This window comes from Condylostylus longicornis, unplaced genomic scaffold (genome assembly GCF_029603195.1).
Source record: "Condylostylus longicornis isolate FDR11 unplaced genomic scaffold, ASM2960319v2 ptg000145l, whole genome shotgun sequence".
Lineage (NCBI taxonomy): Eukaryota > Metazoa > Arthropoda > Insecta > Diptera > Dolichopodidae > Condylostylus > Condylostylus longicornis.
Window position 1 is genome coordinate 500,998 of NW_026578113.1, and position 23,697 is coordinate 524,694.

General features: G+C 25.8%; 1 long non-coding RNA gene across 1 annotated transcript in view; it reads left to right on the forward strand.

Annotated features, from left to right (window-relative positions):
- LOC129615739 (uncharacterized) overlaps positions 1–23,697 on the forward strand; it is a 66,726-nt gene that overhangs the window by 2,166 nt on the left and 40,863 nt on the right. Inside the window, exon 2 of the long non-coding RNA XR_008697479.1 lies at positions 15,021–15,103. This is a non-coding gene — a long non-coding RNA (uncharacterized LOC129615739). The remainder of the gene's footprint in view (positions 1–15,020; positions 15,104–23,697) is intronic.

The following is a 23,697-nucleotide window of genomic DNA, read 5'->3' on the forward strand; positions in this document are numbered from 1 at the left end:
TAGGTTTGTATTTTATAATATGTAGTAATATAGTACAGGATTAATTATATTCATTAAATTTTGGTGTATTTCATTTGGTGGTAAGTGGACAAAGGGGTTGACTTGCATTGTGACACATTTTTTCATTAACAAATTGTAAAACTATTATTTTTTTTGTCACTTATCTTCAATATACACTGTTAATATCGTCTTCTATTAAATTTCTAGCTGTAAGAGTAATCACAGTTGAAAATATATGAAATTTAATGATGTTCTATCCGAAAAGTTGGATTTTCATCAAAATTTTATTTAACTCCTTTGTCCACTTACTTCTTCAATTTTTTTTTTCCAAATTTTAAACGCGGCGGTAAAGATTTTTTTCAATTAAAGATTTTTCTTTAATATCAATGTTTTATTCTAGGGTTCTTTTATTAGTTTTATAAGTTTTTTTTTTATTTTACAAGGAAAATTTTCAAGAATATTACGGAAAATATAAAATGCGATAAAAGATTTAAAAGAGAAATTATCCTTTTTACCGACCGTATTGCATTCGATAAGAGAGGTTATGTGACGGCATCAAATTTCGGAAGTCGAGTTTATAGTGGGAACGCATTTCTCCGGTGGTAGGAGAGTGTAAATAAACTAATTTTGGAGAGATGTCGATCTGTAGGTTTGTGTGTGTACCAAATTCGGTATGTCATGAATTGATCAACTTTGTGGATATATCAGACTTTGACTACCAAACATCCGATTTTACATTTTTTACCAAATCTGCGGAACTCATTTATGAAATTTCTTGAAATTTAATGTTTGACATCTGGTTGTTACCAGAAGAACTAACGGGCGATTTTGACAATAACTGACATTTCGGTGAATTCGAATGGCGCAAAGCGAAACTCTACTAAGAGACATATTTACATTTTTCTAGGTATGGTGACTTAATCTTACTAACTTCCTCAAAATTGGAAATGAGTGTTTAAAATGCATTTTCATAATCTTCTGTAACATTTTTGCTAATCTAATATGTGTTGTCTAACATATTGCGTTCGGGTATGTACGCTGATCATATCAGATTTTTTTTTTGTTCTTACTTTGGGGGATTTTTGGATCGTCTGTTATGAGAATGACCTTAAATTAACCGCTACTTCTTTACTTTTGTTGGTTATTCTATGATAATTTTTAGTATTTTGTTATATGTAATTTGTTAAAAAGTTTTGCTAATTTCCATATGCAATTGTTCATAAATAAATACTTATTCACTTATTCTACACATTTGAAATATGTTGGCATAATTTTGTAATTTCATAGGTTAACATAGACAAAACAAAAGCAAGAAAATGTGATAAAATATTTAATGATAAAATTTAATGATGAAAGCATGTAAGCATTAATGTAATTTCAAATTAGTACATTTTAAATTCAAAAACAAAAATATTAATTGGAAGCTTTAATTTAACGAATAAAATTTTTTATTATTTTTTAATTGTTCGGCACACTTATGGAAATGCCACACGGTTTTGTTTTCAATTTTATTTACTATTCAAAAATTAATTTTGTAAAATTATTTTTCATTTGTTATATTGTTATATTGTATATTATTAATTAGAAAATTTATGTATAATAGAATTAAAAATTTCACAAAACAAATTAAAAAAAAAAAATATTACTTTAACCTCGTATGTCTTTGAAAAGTCAAACAATGTTAATAAATTTAATTTTTTTTTTTATTTTTTGAATGTGGTACATAAATATTGCATGTATGTATATTATTATAACATTCATTAATATAGTGTATATTCTGTACACAGGGAGATTTCGTCAAAATATGAATATTATCCCGAACTTTTAGAATTCGTCAAATTACGTAAATCTGTCGATTTCATACTTATGTTCTCTTACTGTATATACATATTTACAACATGGATATTGGAAAATTTTTTCTAACTAGGAATGAAAGCATCACAAAAATTTAATATCTACGATTGGATTGGGAAAGAGTTCCAATTTAAAATTGCAATTCTGCAAAAGAGTTCCGCTCGGTTAACTATGACAAAATTAGTTTTATAACTTGTAATTCCTAATTCTCATTGCGTTAAAATTAATAATTCCGTTTCATTTCAGAAATCAACTTGTATACAATTATACGTATATAATATTTAGCAAATTTGACTGAAGACTCTATAATTTTGCTCGGATTAAATTTTTGGTTAGAATTTTACCTATATCTATATAGAAAATATACTATAAATAAATGAGTTATACAATATCATTTCTCAAATACCCTGTATGTAATAGTATGTTTACTTAAATGCATTGTGCGTAAATATGTGCATATTATGTGTATAATTGTTATTATTTTGATTATTTTCAAATTAAAAGCTTTTTAATTACACCTTGTAATTACATACATACATATATGTATTATATATGTGTATGTAGATATATATTTATTTGTTATTTATCTTAATAAAATTTTTCGTTTATTTTTTCTATAGTAAATTTAGATCACAATCTCTCTATTTTGTTTTTTTTTTTTAAATGCAACAACAAAGATTTAACAAAGCAATAAAGAAAACCGAAAGCTATAGAAATTATTTTTTGCATTCACTTAGGTCACTGGTTTCTATTTATAGATTGATATAACCTTAATTAATATTTAATAAAATTATTGTATTTTTTACATACATATGTACACAATATATATATATATATATATATATATATATATAAATTATCAGTTATAGTAAGAATAAGAACGCGAATTTTATTGATCATTGACCTTTTTGAATGCAAATTTTTATTTTGAAAAAATTTTTAATATAAAAATATTTTAGAATAATATTTTATTGATTTAAAAATTTTTTTTTTTATAAATTTATATTATTTTATCTTAAAAACAAAGAAAAAATAAATATAAATATGGTCACGAAATTCTCTATTTTTTTTTTTTTATAAAAAAATCAACTACTCAAGTTTTGTATTTCAACTTTCAATATTGGCCATTGGGGTTTAAGAATGGGTTTAATAAACTTTTCATTAATATTTTTCATATATGTATGTATGTACGTACTTACTTGGATCAAGATAATAAATACATGGGTATATATAGGTTTAATGGAATTTGTAAGATTTGCTTTTAAAATTTAATTGATATTGGCAATCGGGTGGGTTTACAAGTTAAAGAAGTTTCTACATATTCGAGTTATAGAAGTGTTTTTGGGAATTATTTTCATATTAATTATAAAAATTTTACAAAATTAAAAATTTATTGGAATTATAAGTATATGATGTCAAATATTATAATTATATGCATTTATTGTATAAGTACTTGTAAAATTTTTTGATATTGTACAACACTATGGGCGCCTTCGAATTTTATATTAAAAGTATAATAAATTGAAATAATTTGAAATTTTTTTTTGTATAATTGTTAAAATTTTGAAAATTAATTCAGAATAAAGTTGGGTTTTATGTGAGTTCTCATAACTTTTTGACAATACTAGTCATATTCTATTTAAAATTTTGTTTATTATTTTACAATACATATTGAACTCAATTAATTCTTTTTGTTTAATTAAAAATAAAAGGAATATAGTTTTTGGTAAATCTATTAAAATAATTTGTCAAGTTTTAAGATTTTTGAACTTCTTGATGAAGGTTTATTATTAGACGATTTTTAAGGAATTATTTAAGAATTTTATATTTTAAATTAAAGATTTTGCAAGATTATAGGGTAAAATTAAATTTTTGTCTATATACACAGTGGAATTGCCGGGATCATTTGAATTTTTAAAATTTAACTTTTATAGTTAAAACAAAGTATTAATAAAAATTTTCATGAAAATGAATCAAATTTATTAAGTTAGGGAAGCTGCAAATCAGAGTAGTGAGAGTTATACTATATACGATAGCATGTATATTTCAGTAAGATGAATATTACAAAATATTTCAGTGGTTAAATGTTCAGCAAAAACTGGAATTATATATATTCTTATACTAGTCTTTAAAATAAAATATACTTGAAGAGTGTACCTGAAGAATGTACCTAAATATTTACAGGAGGGGTTAAGATTTGCAAGCGATGTTTAACCATATAATTTGAAGAATGCTAATCTTCGAAGGTAAGCCAAAATCAAGTTATTAAAAAATATATTGTATTGATTTTATTAAAAATTCACAATAATTCTGAAACTCATTTTCAATTATTCTGAAAATTTTTTCAAATTGGTTCTGACAATATTGTCAAATTTTATTCAAAAAAGTATTTTTAAGGGTATACCAAATTTGCCTTACCGTTTGTAACGCTAAGAAATGTTCATCTTAGATATAGACTCAAGTGTATTTTTTTGATCAGCATCGAATTTTGAGCCGATTTAGATTTCTCTGTCCATCCGTCCGTCCCAATGATAACTCAAAAATTAATTGAGCTAAGTTCACCAAATTTTCATAAAATGAATGTGTTTGATAAAAGTCGTTGAAATTGCTTGACTACTTCTGGTACCTGCCATACAACTTCCAAATTTATTTGACTATATTTCACAAATATTATAGAAACTATGGTATTGAAATTTTGCACACGCGCATAAATTAGCAGGGCCAATGTGTTTGATAAAAGTCGTTGAAATTTCTTGATTTCTTGTAGTAGCTGCCGTACAACTCCAATAGCAGTTTGGCCATATCTTAGAAAATATTGAAAACACAGTTCTGAAATTTTGCATAAACTAATATGGCTATACGACAACTTAAAGTTATAGTCTGTCGCATAGTCAGTTATTGCATACTTATTCGCACATAGGATAACAAATTCGTACGGGTATCACAGAGTTGCCACGGTCAACCCTATTTTTTCTCGTTTTTTTTCTAAAATTTTACAAGAATACAAATTTATTAAATATTTTATTCTTAAGGTACCGTATACACATACCTTCATATTGTATATGTTAACAAAAAAAAAAATAAATTTGCCTAAAGGTGTAAAATGTTAATATTGAGAGAGAGAGAGAGAGAGAGAAAAAAAAGAGAAGAGAAAATAGAAAAATAATTTAGAAAAATTAATTCAATTAAGTGTAAAAGGTTAAAAACAAAATTCCAATAAACATTTTTTTATTTTGCTCATTTCGTAGTCTTTTGCTTCTTTTTCTTGTACATGTTATTTTATTACAAAAACATTCGTACACTTCTTATGTACCTATTTACACGCGAAAATTATGTACAAATTTATAATATGGGTGGATCAGGTGAGGAGATTATTAATGCATACACACATAACTATATGTACCTTTTTCATTGTAAGTTCATAAATTTTAAAATAAATATATTGTTAGAGAAAATCATATACATACATACATACAAATGTACATATATGTAAAGAATAACAAAAAAAAAAAAAACAAGAAAAAACAAATTTTATAAGAAAAATATGGCAACAATTTTTGCGTAATTTTTATATTTAAAATTTTACTATGCGATATTTATGTATGTATGTATGTGCATATGTATATACACAAGAATATGTGAAATGATCAACTCGCCATGAGAAAAATATTTTAATGTGTGGTGTATTGGTACAAAATAAACCAACAACATTCGAATATAATTCAACATTAGATAAAATTATAAAATAAAAAAAAATTAGCAAAAAAAAATAGTTTGTTTGCGTTCGCGCATTGTTCGCATAGTTGCAATGACAAAAGTTCATTAAACTCATTTGATCTAATTTGAATAAAACAAAAACACCAAGAAAATAAAAATCGCAAAGAAGCACTGCTGCGATTGCAAATTAATTTTAAAAATAAATAAAAAAAAATTTTATTTTTTTTATTTTAATTTCATTAGATTAATGTTTATTTTTTTCTAATTTTTATATTTCGCTTTCTAGGCGATACTATTAAAAAAATATTTTTTTTTTTAACAAGAAATTCAAATCACATCGCTCGAAAATATTTTTTGATTTTCAAACTAAGTTTGTATACTTATGCGTTTTGGGTTTTGTAATTTCTTTGATATTTTTATTACGAGAAAAAATATGGTTGACCATGTCAACTCTGTAATACCTGTACGATTTTGTTATACTATGTACGAGTAAATATGCCAAAGTTGCCATATTTTTCAATATTTTCTAAGGTATGACAAAACAACAATTGAAGTTGTATGGCAGCTACCACAAGGAATCAAGAAATTTCAACGATTTTTATCACACGTAACTGCCCAAATAATACATTTGTTTTCACGAAATTTGAAGAATCAAAAATAAAATCAGAATTGCAACCGCATGATTATTAAAAACTCTTAATTTATTTATGTAAAAGTATGTATGTAGGTACATTTTCTAATATACTCGTAAATTGATTTAAATATTCATTTTATCTTTTAGCCTATTCAGTAACATTTTTCTTCTAGAAACCCCTCCATATCTATTTAATATGATATGAATAAGTGAGATTTATTCACAATTTAGTTGATAGTGTTCATCCTACCGTCCAGTTTATAATTATTAGCGTTCATCCCCTTTCATTCAGTCGACAATTTAAATTCTGAAATAGTCTTGCACATCGCTGCCGTCTCTTTGGATTTCCAATAAATGAAGTGTATATCTGATAGCTGGGATATAAAGAGAAAAATAAATGTTATTCTAATTCAGATTTTTTTTAATATCTTAGAAATTATAGCAGGTACAAACAAGTTACATTTTATCTCTAATTTTGTTTATTTAGTTTATGTAATTTTTACTTAGAGTACAATAACAATTTTTCCTGGAAATCGTCTAGTATTTACAACCGAATTATGTCGGAAACTAGGCATCGCACAAAAAAAAAAATTTTTAAAAAGTAATTTGAAGATCAACTCAAAATCTTTCAAATTATGAAAAAAAAAATTAAATAGGGTAAAGCTTTTAGTAATTGGGAGTTTTTAAGTTATGTCTCAATTGGCAAACTGTTTACTTTTTAAATAAAGAAATACTTTCCAGCTTTCTATTGCATATTAATTTTCTTATATCGGTTAATAATTATGGAAGTTATAGTTGTTTAAGCTGATACACCTTTTTGTCGTAACCAAAAATTTTCAACTGAGATTTTGGAGGTTAAATATCCATTTGCGCATTCCGCTCCCGGGGTAACAATTTTTTTCATAAATTGTCGCATCGTTCTGCTGCCGAAATATTATACCACGTTACAGATTCACCCTGTATATAAGAAATGATCTCTCATAATAAACAGTGGTAGGAAACATAAGTTAGGACTGAAAATATTATTTTATTTATTCATGCTTAGGGAATGTTAAATTTTTAATACTTGTTTTTTTTAGAAATTTCAAATTTATAAAAAAAAGTACATATATTAATTTTTTCATAAATAATATCAAATTACAATTCATATAAACACACACTCACATATTTGTATAATATTTTTTTCTTTTTCGTTAACCACATTACTATACAACAAGTAAAATAAATAGAGGTACATATACGGTTAGTACACCATCTAAATAAATACTCGGAATAAATTTGTATATACATATATATGCACATGTAAGTATATCGGTATATTTATATGTATGCATGTTTTCCTTTCGGTTTCTGATTTATTAAAGTTGTTTACCTAATAAACAAACAAGGAAATAAGGAAATGATTAAGGTAAAAAAAAAAATTAAGTACTGGTTTACCTTCATTATGCACACTACATTATGTACCTATTTAGGAGTATGTATGTATATATGCACCTATATGGTTTGCAGAATGAATCAAAACAACAGTTCAAATCGATACACGTATGTTTGTATGTACACGTATCCAACTATTGTATGTTTAGGGAATGTTAACAATATTGTGATATTTTAGGTTTTCTTTAGATATTATTACGTAAGATGTGAATAAAAAAATAAAAACGAAAAAAAAAGAAACAAAAACCAACTATATAGAATTAAGTTAAAAAAGATGAAGCACAGTGAATGAAGGCAATAATAAGAAATAACAAGTAAAAACGTTTCAGTCGGTATAAACCGATTGAATTATACCCTGCACCTTTCGTTATTGTGTAGCAATTACTCGAACCTATGAGATCATTCTATAGAAACTTCACGGACATGTCTGACCTATGATTGGACATCCGACTGCCAAGTTTCATCAATCTGACCTTATAATTTTTCAAAATATTTAAAATTAGCTTTTGGAGTTGTATGGTAAGTACCTAAACCTGTCAAGCAATTCCATCAAAACTTCACAAATATATCTGATCAATAATCGGACAAACAACTGCCAAGTTTCATGAATCTGACTTTATTATTTTTCCAAATATTAAGAATAAGCTTTTAGACTTGTATGGGATCTACTCGAACCTGTTAAGCAATTCAACCACAACTTCAGAAATATGTCTGACCCATAATTGGACACATGACTGCCAAGTTTCATGAATCTGACTTTATTATTTTTCCAAATATTAAGAATAAGCTTTTAGACTTGTATGGGAGCTAGTCGAACCTGTCAAGCAATCGCACCAAAACTTTAGAAATATGTCTGACCCATAATTAGACACATGACTGCCAAGTTTCATGAATCTGACTTTATTATTTTGGCGAATATAAAAAATTTGCTGTTGGAGTTGTATGGCAGCCACCCGAACCGGTGCAGCTATCCCATTATAATTTTTAGAGCATGTGTAGAATATAATTGGACACATTTATACAAAATTTTATATTTATAGCTTTATTAGTTTTTGAAATATTTAAAATAAACTCTTGGAGTTGTATGGCAGCTACCCGAACCCGTTGTCCGACTTAATCCAATAACAATAGGGTTCGTCCTTGGCACAAAAGAAAAAACTTGTGAAAGTTTGGTGTCGATTGCATTATTCGTTTTTGAGTTATCGTGCGATCGGACGGACGGACGGACGGACGGACGGACGGACGGACATGTCTAAATCGACTCAGAATTTTACGCTGAGCAAGAATATATATATGTCCATACCGCAGATGACTCCTTCAAGTAGTTACAAACTCCATACCAAAGTTAATATACCCTTCACGAAGTGCAGGGTATAAAAAAAGAGATTGAAAAAAACAAAATACAAAAATTAAAGCAAATTACTAATTAAGGTATTGTTGTAGGTACATATATTGTAACGTTGTGTGTATTTTATTCTATTTACAATATTTTATATACAATACACACAAACATACTACATGTGTTACATATATTGTTTCTTCTTTTGTTCTTTTCTTACAATCTAATTAATTTTTGCTTTTCTGCTCTTGTTGTAAATTTGATTTTTCAATTAATAGATATTATTTAATTATGCTGTAACATATTTTTTTCTCAATGTACATTTTTGCACGTGTATACTTAAATTATATACATGATATACATATGTATGTGTATGTTTTGTATAATATAAAATCAAGTGATGTCGTTCTATTTGAAATCTGAGTTAAAGAGAGTACAAATTTTTTTTGCTAAACCTTATAAATAGAGTATAATAAGAATAATGCAGGTTTCACTGGCGTACAACATTACTGACTTGGTTTTACGGCAGTGAAACCTGCATTATTCTATGTATAAGGTTTTAGCAAAAAAAAAAAAAAAAAAAACCTGGCTCATGAACAAGAAAGACATTAATAAAATGCAGGTCTTCACAAATAAATGCCCCTGCATCATATGCCGGGTATTGTGGGCCAACAGAATAAGAAAGAAACAGCGACCTATGGGACCTATGTAAACAGAACCCGATAGAAAACCAAATAAGAAAGAAAAAATATAGATGATTAGGTCACATACTTAGGAGGCCAGAACAATCCATAGCAAAGCAAGCATTGGAATGGAATCCCCAGGGTACGAGATACATCGGCAGGCCTAAGAATACAAGGCGAAGAACAATAGAAAAAGAAATAACAGCTGCAGGCAAGACTTGGGCGCAAATAAGATCTATCGCCCAAAATAGAGAGAAATGGAGAGGTTTAATCGAAGCCCTATGCTCCTCAATAAGAGTTTTAAAGGGGAAAAAAAAAGAATAATGCAGAGAGTAATAAAGAGAGCAGATTTCATATTATCCAGTATCAAATAACTGAGCAATATTTGTTATTATATAAATTAAATTAAAAATAATATTTATTTTTTTTTGCAAATACAGTCAGATCTCTATAAAATGAACACCCGTTAGATGAAATTCTTATTAAAGATGAAAACAAAACAATTGTGATTTTCCGTGACGAAATGTCAAAATTCATATACATAGATTGCACATACACAAATGTATATATGGAACTATTCAAAATGATGTTGTATTATGGACGCGAATTTAACCGATGACGGTAAAACAGAGTCAAACTAAGAGAATATATTAAAGTTTTCTAGAACATTTTACAATCAGATTATCTATTATACTTAATTTAACGCAAGTTTCTAAATTCGAATATTTTTTCTTATTAAAATAATTTTGTTTTTTGTTTAGTAACATTTTCTTTTAAAATACATCGTCAATACAATTGCAAATTCTATGATCTAAAATTAAAATTGGCAACATACTTATCATATTAATTGTATTTGTGTTACGAAAATTTACAAATAATTTTTTTGATTTCACTAGTATATTGTTTTTAAAATCTAATTTGTTTTTTTTGTATTAACAAAATAAATGGGTCAATGTACTTACTTTATAGTTTCGTTTACTGTTTATTTTTTTGTTCGATTTCTCCAAATTTTTGTTTTTGCATCTTATTAAAATATTAATAAATAAATAGTGTAATTCTACTATAGACGCGTTACATTTGTAACTCACATTTTTTTTTGATATTCTACTAGACGCGAAATGTGATGTAACAGAGAAGCGAGACTCGAAATTTTTTGATGTTAAAAAGTTAGAACACAACAAAATATAGGCGACAAGAAAATGTGACAATTTTCAAAAGAATAACATTATAAATGCTTTTTGTGATAAATAGTGAGATGCACGTCTAGTAGAATACCAAATCTGTTACCTCACACATTTTTATGTGCGACGCGTCTAGTATGAATAAATCTAATTCAGCGTTATTAAACAAATAACATGCAAATAATAATTATTGTTCTATAAAAATATTTCATTTCACATTCTTCTATAAATTTTTCATTTCATATTCACAATAGCAATAATTAATAACCACATACAATAAGACTTTATTTACAAAAAAAAAAAATAATCATATTTCAAAACGCAAATTCACATTATAAAGCACTTGAAATCTTTTAATACCATATACCTATAATTATTATTAAATAGTAAAATCAAATAAAAATCTGGTTATTAATCTCTTATAATTACAAACTAAGTAATTTATTGCCTTTTATCTGTTTTAATAAAATATTAATTTTGATTTTCAAAATAATTAAGATTAGACAGAGAAATAAAACAAATACAATTGCAATAAAACAATAAATTTTGCAAAATTTTGATTTAAAACACTTCATAATTATAAATGATAAAAATTATTGAAAATTAATACGAATCGAATTAGTGATTTGCAAGGTAGCACATTCCGCTCAGAATAGATTAGATTAGGAAGACCGACGGGATGAGGGTCAATCAATAGATCAAATAAATGTAGCCGAAAAGATTTATTATTTCGGTTGCATATTATCTCTACTAGACCTTTCGCGATCAAGAAATAACAGAACCTCTGTAAGGTTAAAATTTCACAATTCCGAAGTATAACAGAATCTCCGCAAGGCCTAAACTTCACAATTCCGAATTATCAATAAAGAACTTCCATGTAAATACAGACATTATTTGCTTTGTATTACTGAATAATTATAGAGAATTATATATATGCAGACATTTACAGAATCTGTACAAATCTGAAATCTGCTCCGTAGTACGAACTAACTTATATACCTATATGGTAGTTAAGTCGACGCCATGAACACTGTAAGAATACCAATTACTGAATGGACATTTTGCCTACTAAGCTCCAGACACCTAACCGTTCTGCTTCTCAATTGAATCTTAAAGGTTCGTGCAAAAAAAACTATGCATATAGTATTCTCCTAACATGTTGTGTATTACAGAACGCCTTAAGAACGGTAAACATTGTCCTTATACTTCGCCTTCTATAGAAAAATCACAGACAAACGGACAAAATGAAAGTAATTAGGACATATTTTAAATTTGTTTTTAAATGTTCTTGAAAAACGTTAATTATAGCTTTTATGATAAAAAGCGCTTTTCTTTTTTAAATATCAAAACAAAATTGAATTTAATCGTGGTTAATTAAATAAAATTATAAATACCTACACTTATATGAAAATATTTTGTAAATAATATTATTATCGAACAATATTTAGTACATATGTCCTTAGATTATATACAGGTGACATTTTTGAACTTATTTTAAATGGGTGGATTAATTTTGCAGGTTATCATTTAATACTTAATCATATTGCAATTTTATTTTAGTTATTCAATTGATTTTGTCGTTATCGAACGTTTATTAATTTCTGCTTTGTATTTAATTGGAGGTTTAGTACTCGTAGAACTGAAATCTATTGATTATACTTGTGCATACTTCTTCTTAGAGTCTTAAAATAAATCATACAGGAAATCAACACAAAAACTTTAACAATTTTTTTATAATTGAAATCGAATATATGTAGTCGAACATCTGCTCCTTGAATCTAACTTAAATTTACAATAACAATTCAATGTATGTACCTCAAATTTGATTAAAATTTACAATAAAAATTCGAATATTTACTGCAAATTGCAAAGCAGCCACCACTTTAGCTAGAATTTATTTAAAGCAATATATACATACACATGTGAAAAAATCTGCCTATACCTGCATTTTTATAATACCATAAATTATAAATAACTAATTTAGTAAAAGTTTTTTTTTTGTTTTACACTCATAAATCCCAGAAGTACAAATAATAATTTTTATATATTTTATAAATTAAACAACATTGTAATAAATTCATATTGTGGTGTATACACTGAAGCGTGTATTTATTTGATAACCATTGATCTTTGACCAATAAAGTTGCTATAATAAATATATATATGTATATGGGATGATACCGCCGTATATAGTGACGTAAATGCAAGTACACATTAGATTCTTTTATTTAATGATAATTTTAACGTCAACAACAACGACTTTTTAGGTTAAAGTGAGGTATAGATAATTTTTATTTTTACCTTAATTCTAAGTTTTTTTTAGAATTTTTTTTATAAATTTTTATAAAATATTTATTTCTTTTTTGTTTGACATCGGGACAGAAGAGTCTTGCGTAGTTTTTAATGCCCGCCTTCGTTATATTAAAAAGGAGGTGACTGAGTCTAAAATGAATTCGTCTCTTAACTTCTCAACTCAACAACGAATTTATTTTCCGGGATACAATATAGGATTTAAGCAGAGTCAGTTCAGTTTCTTGTTAACCGAGAACTCTCTTCGAAAATTCGTGGTATAGTCTCATCCTTCTCCAGATAGAGTCGAGATTTTAACTTCAGTATTCCTTCTATCGGACGAGTCTCATATCGGAATATTTTGAATTTATTTTGAATGCATTTGCTTCTTTATATGTATATGAGGAACAAAAACTAATATTATTCTGGCAAAGAGATCGAAATTAAAAACAAAAACACTTCTAATTTTTAAAGTCATTAAAAAAACTTAAAAACGCAATTTCAAAAAAATTTTTTTTGAAGTGATCTACTTTTTTTTTTCTTTAAATATATTATGTACATACAATTATATATTGTTTTTTTTATTCATAACTTGGTAAACAGTTCATATATTCCTAAAATAACTGTTCTACTTATAAATTTTATTTAAAATGTTATTTTTATACTCTCTAGAGAGAATAAATACCAGAAGAATAAAATTATAATGCCGTCATATAAAAAATCGTGTACTATTTTTGTATTTAAACAAGTGTTATTAATTCAGTTCTGAAATATTTATAAATCGTAAAATACAAAATAATAAATTTTTATTTTTTTTTATAATATTAAATTCAATAACATATGTTAGGACCAATGGGACTTGGAAAATTTTAAACACATACTTAAAATGTAATTCAAAAATTTTTATTATTTTATATTAGAAAATATTTCAAATGATATACGACATTTTTAAATTACTAATACGATTTACGGTGACTTCCATATAATGTAAAAATTAAATTATCACCTTCCATATTAACATATTTATGCAGAAATTTTGACGAAACATTCAATTCCATATTGTTTAACAGAAATTTTTAACACACAGAATAAGCTAAGAGAGCCTAGAAAAAAATTTCGATATTTTTCATAAACCTTTCAAATACAATGTTACAAATTGGTAGGGTACATCAATCAATTGTCAAATATGAAGTTCATATGTCAATTTGAGATTTTGGTAATTAAAATTTTAAAATTGTGGAACGATTTCGTTAATGCAAACACAATGGTCTGTAAATTTTACGCTTCAGAATTTATGTAAAAATAAAATAAAGTTTAGAGGCTGCTTAAAGCCGACTGCTGCTCAATTTGAGAAATTTTAAAATTATTTAACAAATGATTCAGAAAATCATCAATAATATCAACTATACTCAATATACTTAACGTGGAATATTCGTAAAATTTTTTCATTGAATTTGAAAAAATTATAGAAATCCTTGTTAATTCTTTGTGTTTAAAATCCTGTGAAAAAATATTTTATTGTTTTATTTTGTGACCTTAAATTTTTTTTTTAGAAATTTTGTATTGAAATTTCTGTCATATTTTAATTTTAAATAAAGTCAATTAGGAAAAAATCGATGAACATAAAAAATTTATTTCTAGAATTTTTTTCTATTAAAAATTATCGAAACATTGTCGAAAAATCAATTTAATTGTGTGTTATAGGAATTCTAATTTTGTTATATGTATGCAAGATAATTAAAAAATTAGTGTACAATTCATGAGTTTTGGGTTCTTTAGTTATGAAAATCAGTAACCATTTTGGATTAAATGATCTACAAATGTACATATATTTTGTAAGATATTTTGATTTACTGAATTAATTAAGAAAAATTTCATTTTCTTTTCAGGTTCAATTGAATTTTTTAATTCAATTATTTTTTTGTGGTTTTTGGATCTGCAGAGCCATTTTTTTAGAAAAAGGGGCTGACTGGTAAGTGATATATAATTTTATTTTCTTTAAATTGCACCTCAATTACTCAAATGATCGTAAAAGTGGTAGAATACTTAAAATGTTTCACAAAATTAAAGACGTACACCTCTTTGATTTTAAAATACAGAAATTGAATATATTTTGTTCCCTAATAAGATTAAAATTGTTTTTCGATTTAATTTTCAAGATTAATGAAAGTTTTTTTTTTAATAATAACCGTTCACGTGTACGTGTCCCTTGATAAGAAATATTAAGTATGTATATACAAAATTGAAAAATAAAATTATTTCCAGTATCATTTTATCCTTTTGACAACGTACTTTATATTAAAATTTACTTTAATCATTTTTATATTCTGAAAAAAAAAAAAAAAATAAAGTCGATCGAAACAATGGTTTGTAAACTAGCACATTTTGTTTTCGTAATTTTGTTGGCGTACTTTTAGAGAAAAACGAGAATAGGTATAGAGTTGATCGTTTCAATTGTATGGTACCCGTACGAATAATTGATTTTAAGTGCTATGTGTTGATTGTCACACTGTTCCATAAGTACTCTGGGCATATTTACTCGTTTATGCCATAGTTTCCATAATATATATAACCAAATGATTTTCGAAATTGTATGGCAGCCATCACAATAAGTCAAGAAATTTCAATTAGTTTTATCAAATATAAGAGTCCTAATAAAGTATTTGATTGTATGAAATTTCAATACTGTAGATTCTATGTTATTTCCGAGATATATCCAAATAACTTTTGAAATTGTATGGTAGCCATCCGGACCGCTGCTTTCATGACATTGAATTTAAATAGGGTTAAGACATTTACTATTATAAATCATTTGTAAAAATTTGATGTGCTTACCTTAATTGGTTTTTGAGATATCATTGGGACGGACGAACAGACGAACAGATATGGTTAACTCGATTCAGAATTCGACGCTGATCAATAACATACACTTGTGTCTATATATCTCAGACCATTATTTCTTAGCGTTGCAAACGGTTAGGCAAATTTATTATACCCTTCGAACATATGTCTGTCCGTACGGGAATAAAAAACAATTTGTGCAAAAGTCAAATGAAACCGGTTAATTAAGTAAGTAATTTTAATAAATTTGAGAAGCAAAACACGAAAGGGGGGAAAGTTTTGTACCGAAGAAATATTTTTTTTTTTAAATTTGATCCATTCCCTTTTGAAATTTAAGTCTTTTACCTCCACCTCTTATAAAGGGTAACGAGCAAACGGACAAAATAAAGCTATGTAGAAATATTTTTTAAAAATTTTTTTTCGAATATGCTTAAAATAATAATACGATATTATGTGCGTAAGATCAAGACCAACCAAAAAAATTTTAATATTTATTTATATTTTTAATTTTTCTTCTTTTGATATTTTTACAAAATTATTTACTCAATATCCTTTAAGCGTCTTATATAATATTTTTTATATTTTTTTATGTATTCACATACTTACATAAGAATGGAAAACTTTTGTATTCAGGATTTTTAAAATATTTTGTTATAAAGAGTAATATTTTTTTAAAATAAATCGTGATACCGGGGAGAATATTGTTTATGAAGATTAAGTGTAACAAAATTTTGTGCTCCTAAGGTTAGGTGAATAATGCTTAAACCGTTGGTATAAATAACGTTCGGAGTTTAGTGATTTATTTTATTTAAAGCGCTATATACGCTGTGGTATTTTGTCTTACTAACAAGTCCTCTGATCAAAAATCTCTCATAATCTCATAATCTCCAATATCTCTTATAATTTCCATTGTATTGGTTTGGAATTTTCTTTTTGCTTCATGAAATTTAAAATAAACACTCACATACTACACTAGTATAGAATAAAGAATTGTCAAAATAAAAGTTTTAATTTGCTTTGAAAAAAGTTTTTTTTGTTTTCGAAAAGAAAACTAGTCCCCAGATATCGGACATAATTTTGAATTTTTAAAATTTGCTCGCCGAATTTTTTATAAAATACAAATATGTACGTAATTTTTATTCGGGACGACAAGTAGTGATTGCAACTTGTGATGTCCAGAGTAATAAATTTTTAAATAATAGCTGTTGGTATTAGTGTAGTCCTACTTAAGACCTACTTAAGCAGCTTAAGATTCAGTATCAATTTTCAATTTTTTCATATTTCTTAATTTTTGCCAAATAAAAATAAAATACTTGCCATATAATATAAATACACCTCAAGGTGTTTTTTATATAAAAAAAATTATATTAAATTTTCCCATGGGCATTATAAAAATAATTCCAAAAATTTATTTTTCATTTATTTTTGCAAAAATTTTTCTTCTACAAATATTATTTTAGTTAAGATAACCATAAAATCATTTTGCCTTTTAAAATAAACTCAATTTCTTTTTATCTTAATATAAAAAAAAAAATTGATTAATTTAAAAGAAAATTAATTTAATTATTTTACTGAATAAAAAAGTTCAATACTTAAAATCTTAAAGAACAAACTGAACAAACAAAAAATTAAACAAGTAAAAACGTTTCAGTCGGTATGAACCGATTGAATTATACCCTGCACCTTTCATTGTTGTATAGCAATTACTCAAACCTGTGAAACCATTCTATAGAAACTTCACGGATATGTCTGACCTATAACTGAACACACAACTGCCAAGTTTCATGAATCTAACTTTATTACTTTTCCAAATATTTAAAATAAGCTTTTGGACTTGTATGGGAGCCACTCGAACCTGTCAAGCAATTTCACCAAAACTTCAGAAATATCTTTGACCTATAATTGGACACACCACTGCCAAGTTTCATGAATTTGACTTTATTATTTTTCCAAATATTTAAAATTAGCTTTTGGAGTTGTATGGCAGGTACCCGAACCTGTCAAGCAATTCCACTAAAACTTCGCAGGTATATCTGATCTATAATTGGACACACAACTGCCAAGTTTCATGAATCTAACTTCGTTATTTTGCCGATTATAAAAAATTTGCTTTTGGAGTTGTATGGCAGCCACCCGAACCGGTGCAGCTATCTCATTAGAATTTTTAGAGCATATGTAGAATATAATTGGACACATGTATACAAAATTTTACATTTGTACCTTTTAATTAGTTTTTGAAATAATTAAAATAAACTCTTTGAGTTGTATGGCAGCTACCCGAACCCGTTGTCCGAATTGGTCCAATAACAATAGGGTTCGTCCTTGGCACAAAAGAAGCAACTTGTGAAAGTTTGGTGTCGATTGCATTATTCGTTTTTGAGTTATCGTGCGATCGGACGGACGGACGGACATGTCTAAATCAACGTAGAATTTTACGCTGAGCAAGGATATATATATATGTCAATACCGCAGGTGACTCCTTCAAGTAGTTACAAACTCCATACCAAAGTTAATATACCCTTCACGAAGTGCAGGGTATAAAAATTAATTTGCCAGTAGCATAATGAACTGAAATTAAAGCTTATTCAGTGTAAAAGCGGTTCGAGCATTTTCCTCATTACTTTCAAGTCATTTTCCTCATATTTCTTCATATAAGTCATAAAATATGAAGGAACATAAAAGAGTCGATTACAAATTTTAGCATTTTTAGGCCGTATTTGTTAAGATTTTCTTAATACTAAATAAATTTGAAAGTATTACAATTATGAGGCCAAAAATTGCCATGACGAAAAAAAATAACAATGTATAATAAAAATATTTTGATTAAAATGATAATTTTTTATTAAATTTTCCAAAAAGGGTCACGAACTCTTTTTCTAATAAGAATTTTAATATATTAATGTTGTTTATTTGTTCTTTTAACTAATTTTTAGAATAAATATATTCGATGTGGTCAGCACATAATCAACTGCAATTCATATTGTTTAGTTTAGTGAAAGTGAAGAGCAAAAGATTATGAAAATGCGTTTTAAACACCTCTTTACAATTGTAAGGACATTATTAAGCTTTTAATTTTGAGGACACTACTAAGTCAAGTTCTCAAGACCGAATTCACGAACAGGCAGACAGACAGGTAGACATATCGACTCACTGGCATCGCTAAAAATAGTTTATGAAATATGCATTCCCAATTAGAACTCGACATTCGAAATTTGGTGCCATCACATAACCTCCCTTATTGAATGCAATGCGGTCGATAAATAAAACAATTTTTTATTTTATTGTTTCCTTACGTCCTATTTGCGTGATAATTGTACTTTATTACTTTGTGTTTACAAAAACTATTGTAAACGAAGTTGTATTTATAAATATATTTTAAGAAAAATAGAGGAAAAGGTGAATATACCATAGTAATATGAAAAAAAAATATTACTGAGCTATGTAATTACATTTTGGGTTTTCCAAATGACGTAGACATTTATTTGTGAAATTTTGAATCAAATTATAACCGTAAATTTTACTACACCATTTATGTGTATTGATGAAAGTGTTATTGATGTCGATGAAATTATAGCAAAATTGTTTAGAATTTTCAATTAGAACAATTCTTCTATATACTTAATATTATTTCTTATGATTTGATATAAGTAAGAAAAAATGAAATGTTTGATTTGTCGGCAATACTAAACCATGTTTTGTATTCTAACTTAACCATTTTGCAATAAAATTAGTTCGTGTTCGGGAGAACTCGTGTTAAGGTGCATAAAAAATAAAATACGAATTAATAGTTTTGAAATCTTTTTAATTGTACACACAAAGTGGAGTTGTTTTTTTTTAAAATTAATGTTTATTTTAGGTTTTGCATAAGAAAAAATTATTCTAACAAACTCTTTTAGAATTTGCAAAATTAAAAATTTAGTTTTAAAATGGTTTGTTTACGTGAAAGTTATTTGATTTTGAGGAAATTTGTATATTTGCTGAATCTCGTGTTAGAGAAACAATTATCATTAAAATGTCGTAAAAACTGATCGTATTATATGAAGAATTAGTGTTTATAGAATTTTTGTGTTAAGGGCCTAAAAATATAAGAAAATTTTGTTCATAATGCAAAACGTAACGAAATGCAAGACTAAACATAATAAGGGGCCTCAAAATCCAACTGTATACAAACTGGATTTTTCAACATTTTAAGATTCTTTATTCTAATCATGAATTGTACTTTTTTACCGCTAATTTCATAGCGATAATTTAGCTGAAATTTTCACGTTTATTCACTTTATTTACATTTATATCCTAATTACATTTATTATTATTTATATACTAATAGCGGATCGATTACTGAATGTATTTACAAATATCAAAAATATCCTACTATATTTTTATTCAGCTTTTTACGTATTATGAAAAATAATTTTTATTTCTGAAAAAAAAATTCACTATTTATTTCGATAATATTGAATTTACAAACCTATATCCAATACTATAATTATTATATTTAACACAAATTAATATAAAAGAGGATATCACAAAAAATAATAAAATTAAAGGACTTTTATATCAAATATATAAGTAGGTCTATTCAGAAATAAATCAATAATATAATTACCTAAAAATAGCACACTTATAATTTTAATTTAGATAAATATTAATAGAATTTATAGATAAAATGTATATATTTTTCGATTGTTTTGAAATGATTTTGAAAATCATGATCCTTGTCTATACTAGGGTTACTTCATTCGCTTATTCATGTGTAAAAATTCATTTATTGTGTTGAAAATCAAAATATTTCGTAAAAATTTAAGTAAAATTTGTGAAACTATGTTATGTGCCCATGAAAATCACAAGAATTGCAATTTCAAAATTGTATAGGTGAAAGAACGTCTTGAGGGTGTTGTAGAGATTTATTTATTTTTGTGTTCTGGAGTGACAATGTGAATATCCCGTGACTGAGAATATCATGTAATTTTTCAGATGACTAGAATTGGCAGTCATATACATAGATGATGGTTAAATACCAAATATTTCATATACTATTTCGAATTTGCCTACTAAAATATTCGCATTAACTGAATATTGGCCTGGAACATTATCTTAAACTCGAAGAATACTGAAAAACATTTCATCTCATAAGTAATTTTTATTTTCTAATTTTTCAAAGTACTCTAACCGTTTAGTCATTCTCCTGAATCAAAATTATGTAATTAGGTATTTCAAGTGTTTTAATAAAATTATTATACAAAGGCCTGTATAACAATAAATTTCTTAATAATAAAAGGATAGGAAAATAAAACTAAAAGAGATTATCCTTCCATACATTTTTTAGAAACTAAATCAATATACTACTTTTACTACACGATTTAATTACACATACTTTGTATGTGTTGTCTATATAGTATTCTAACACTTATTTAATATACTTATGTAATATCCACATACATTGTAAACACAAGGGAACAAAGTAAAAGCGAATAAGTATTTTACGTGACTTTTACAATTTTTTCCCCATTTTTTTTCATATTGCGTTCAAAATTTTTTTTTTTTTAAAAGTATAATGCAGTTAGTAGTTCAAAGAGGATAAAATTACAATAATATAGAAAAAGTTATAGAACCCATTAACCTTTATAATATTAATAATATTATAAATGTTATAAAAATAATTTTTTAAGTACAAATTCAATTCTAAATATACAATATACACTTTAAATGAAAAGAAGAATATAACTATTATATAGTATATTAATTTTTTCCGTTTATATAGAAGATTATGATTAATATAATAAATCAATAGTGTTATAATATTGTTGTATATAGAGTGTACTAAGTACAACTAAAATTGGATTAGCTATATACTAAGTGTTTTTGAAAGAGTGATCCAATATGGTTCTTATTCGTTGATTATTCTTAAAACTATTTAAAATAAAATTGAAATTTTATTTGAACAACTCGATTTTCTTGAGGAATCTGTCACAATTCCCATGCTAATCATCGATATCTTGTCCAGCCCCGTCACATGCTCTGCTCCACGTGAAAAGTCTGACCCTATCCTATACCGAGTACTCGCAGAGATTTTGATACCGATTTTTTAAGGTTTTTTTAGCACGATAAATAATTTCTATTGTTAAAATCAATATTTAAAACCATTGTAATTGTTGAAAGTTGTTAACATAATTTGCCATTGTAATTTAGCAAGTTGTTAACATAATTTAAAGTTTTTTTACTATTTTAATTGTTAAATTGCATTTATTTCAATTTTTACTATAATCTTGCCATATCAATTATGGTTTACTGAAAATAATTACATTTCGTCTCAAAGTCTGTATGTTTTATAACAAATTCGTATTCAATTGTAAAATGAATTTAATTGTTTTCATAGGAAACTAAAAATTGGTATACGCTTTTTAATAAATTTTATATACAATGTACATTTTATGCGATTGCTCAGTCCAAAGAAAATTATCCTCGAAAAGTCATTTAGAATGTATATATACGAGTAAAATATAATTTTAACAGCTTAGAGTAGATATTGAAATATTTTGTTATACAATATTTTAAGGTTAAACTATTTTGAGCGATTTAATTGGTAAGGTATTTAAATTATCATAATTATTGTCCAATAATAGTAGCATTATAAGCCTTTTTCTTGAAATGAAAGTGATTTCAATAATAATTATACAAAAATAGTTATAAGTATGCTACTATTTCTACTTAATAATATTATATTGCATAAATGGTGGGGACAGTATGGTGGTAAATTTTAAAAATAAAACACTTTAATTTTAATTATAAGAAACTGGTATAATAATTGATAATAATCAAAAATAGTAGTCCAATTAGAAATATTGTAAGAATATTTTGAAGTAGGTCTGTTTTTTTTAGATATTTTTTGAAATTCTCTCTTGTAATTTAAAATCTAATTTATAATTTGAATTTGTTTAGATAAAAAATTAGCCGAAATTTAAAGTTAAAACATAAGTTTAGAGGAAATATGCAATAAAACTCTTTCAAGATTTTTATTGTAAGGAAGGAGTCCATGGGTAGTTATTGGTATTTTAAAATTAAAGTCTTAAAAACAAGTACATACTAAAATAAAATAACTAACAAGGATTATGCTTAAAATATTATAAAAAAATTCCTACATTTTGGCCTTGGGGTTACCTTTACCCTATATATGTACAATAGTATTATGCTAGTTGAATATTTTAGATACTTAATTTCTTATTTATTTTAAAAATATTTTTATATTCTGAATCCTTCTTTTCTGTATTGCAATATTGTCCTTGATGTAAATTGATTTGGCTTCTTTTATTAAATTTTACGATATTAGATAGTATAAAATTTTATGATAAAATTATAGTTTTTTTTTTTGCATATTTTGTTTGCTTAAGCAATTTCATTGAAATTTATTTAAATTTCTTTACAAAATTTTCCATTTAATAATCATATTTTTTGAAATATTTATTTAAAAAATTATACACTAGTGCCTGAACATTTTTATTGAGTTCTTGTTTATTTATAAATAAAGCAATTTGGATTGATTTAATTTTGCTGGCATTGGAAATTTTTCTCTGCTAACAATTGAATAATTTTCTTTCAAGAATAAATTTTCTTATCAAAATAATCTTCAAAATATAAAGTGACTAGACTAGATTAACTTCTAATTTAATACTCAAATATTTAATTTATTATTCAAAATTTTTATTTATTAGTGTATATAGAAGAAAA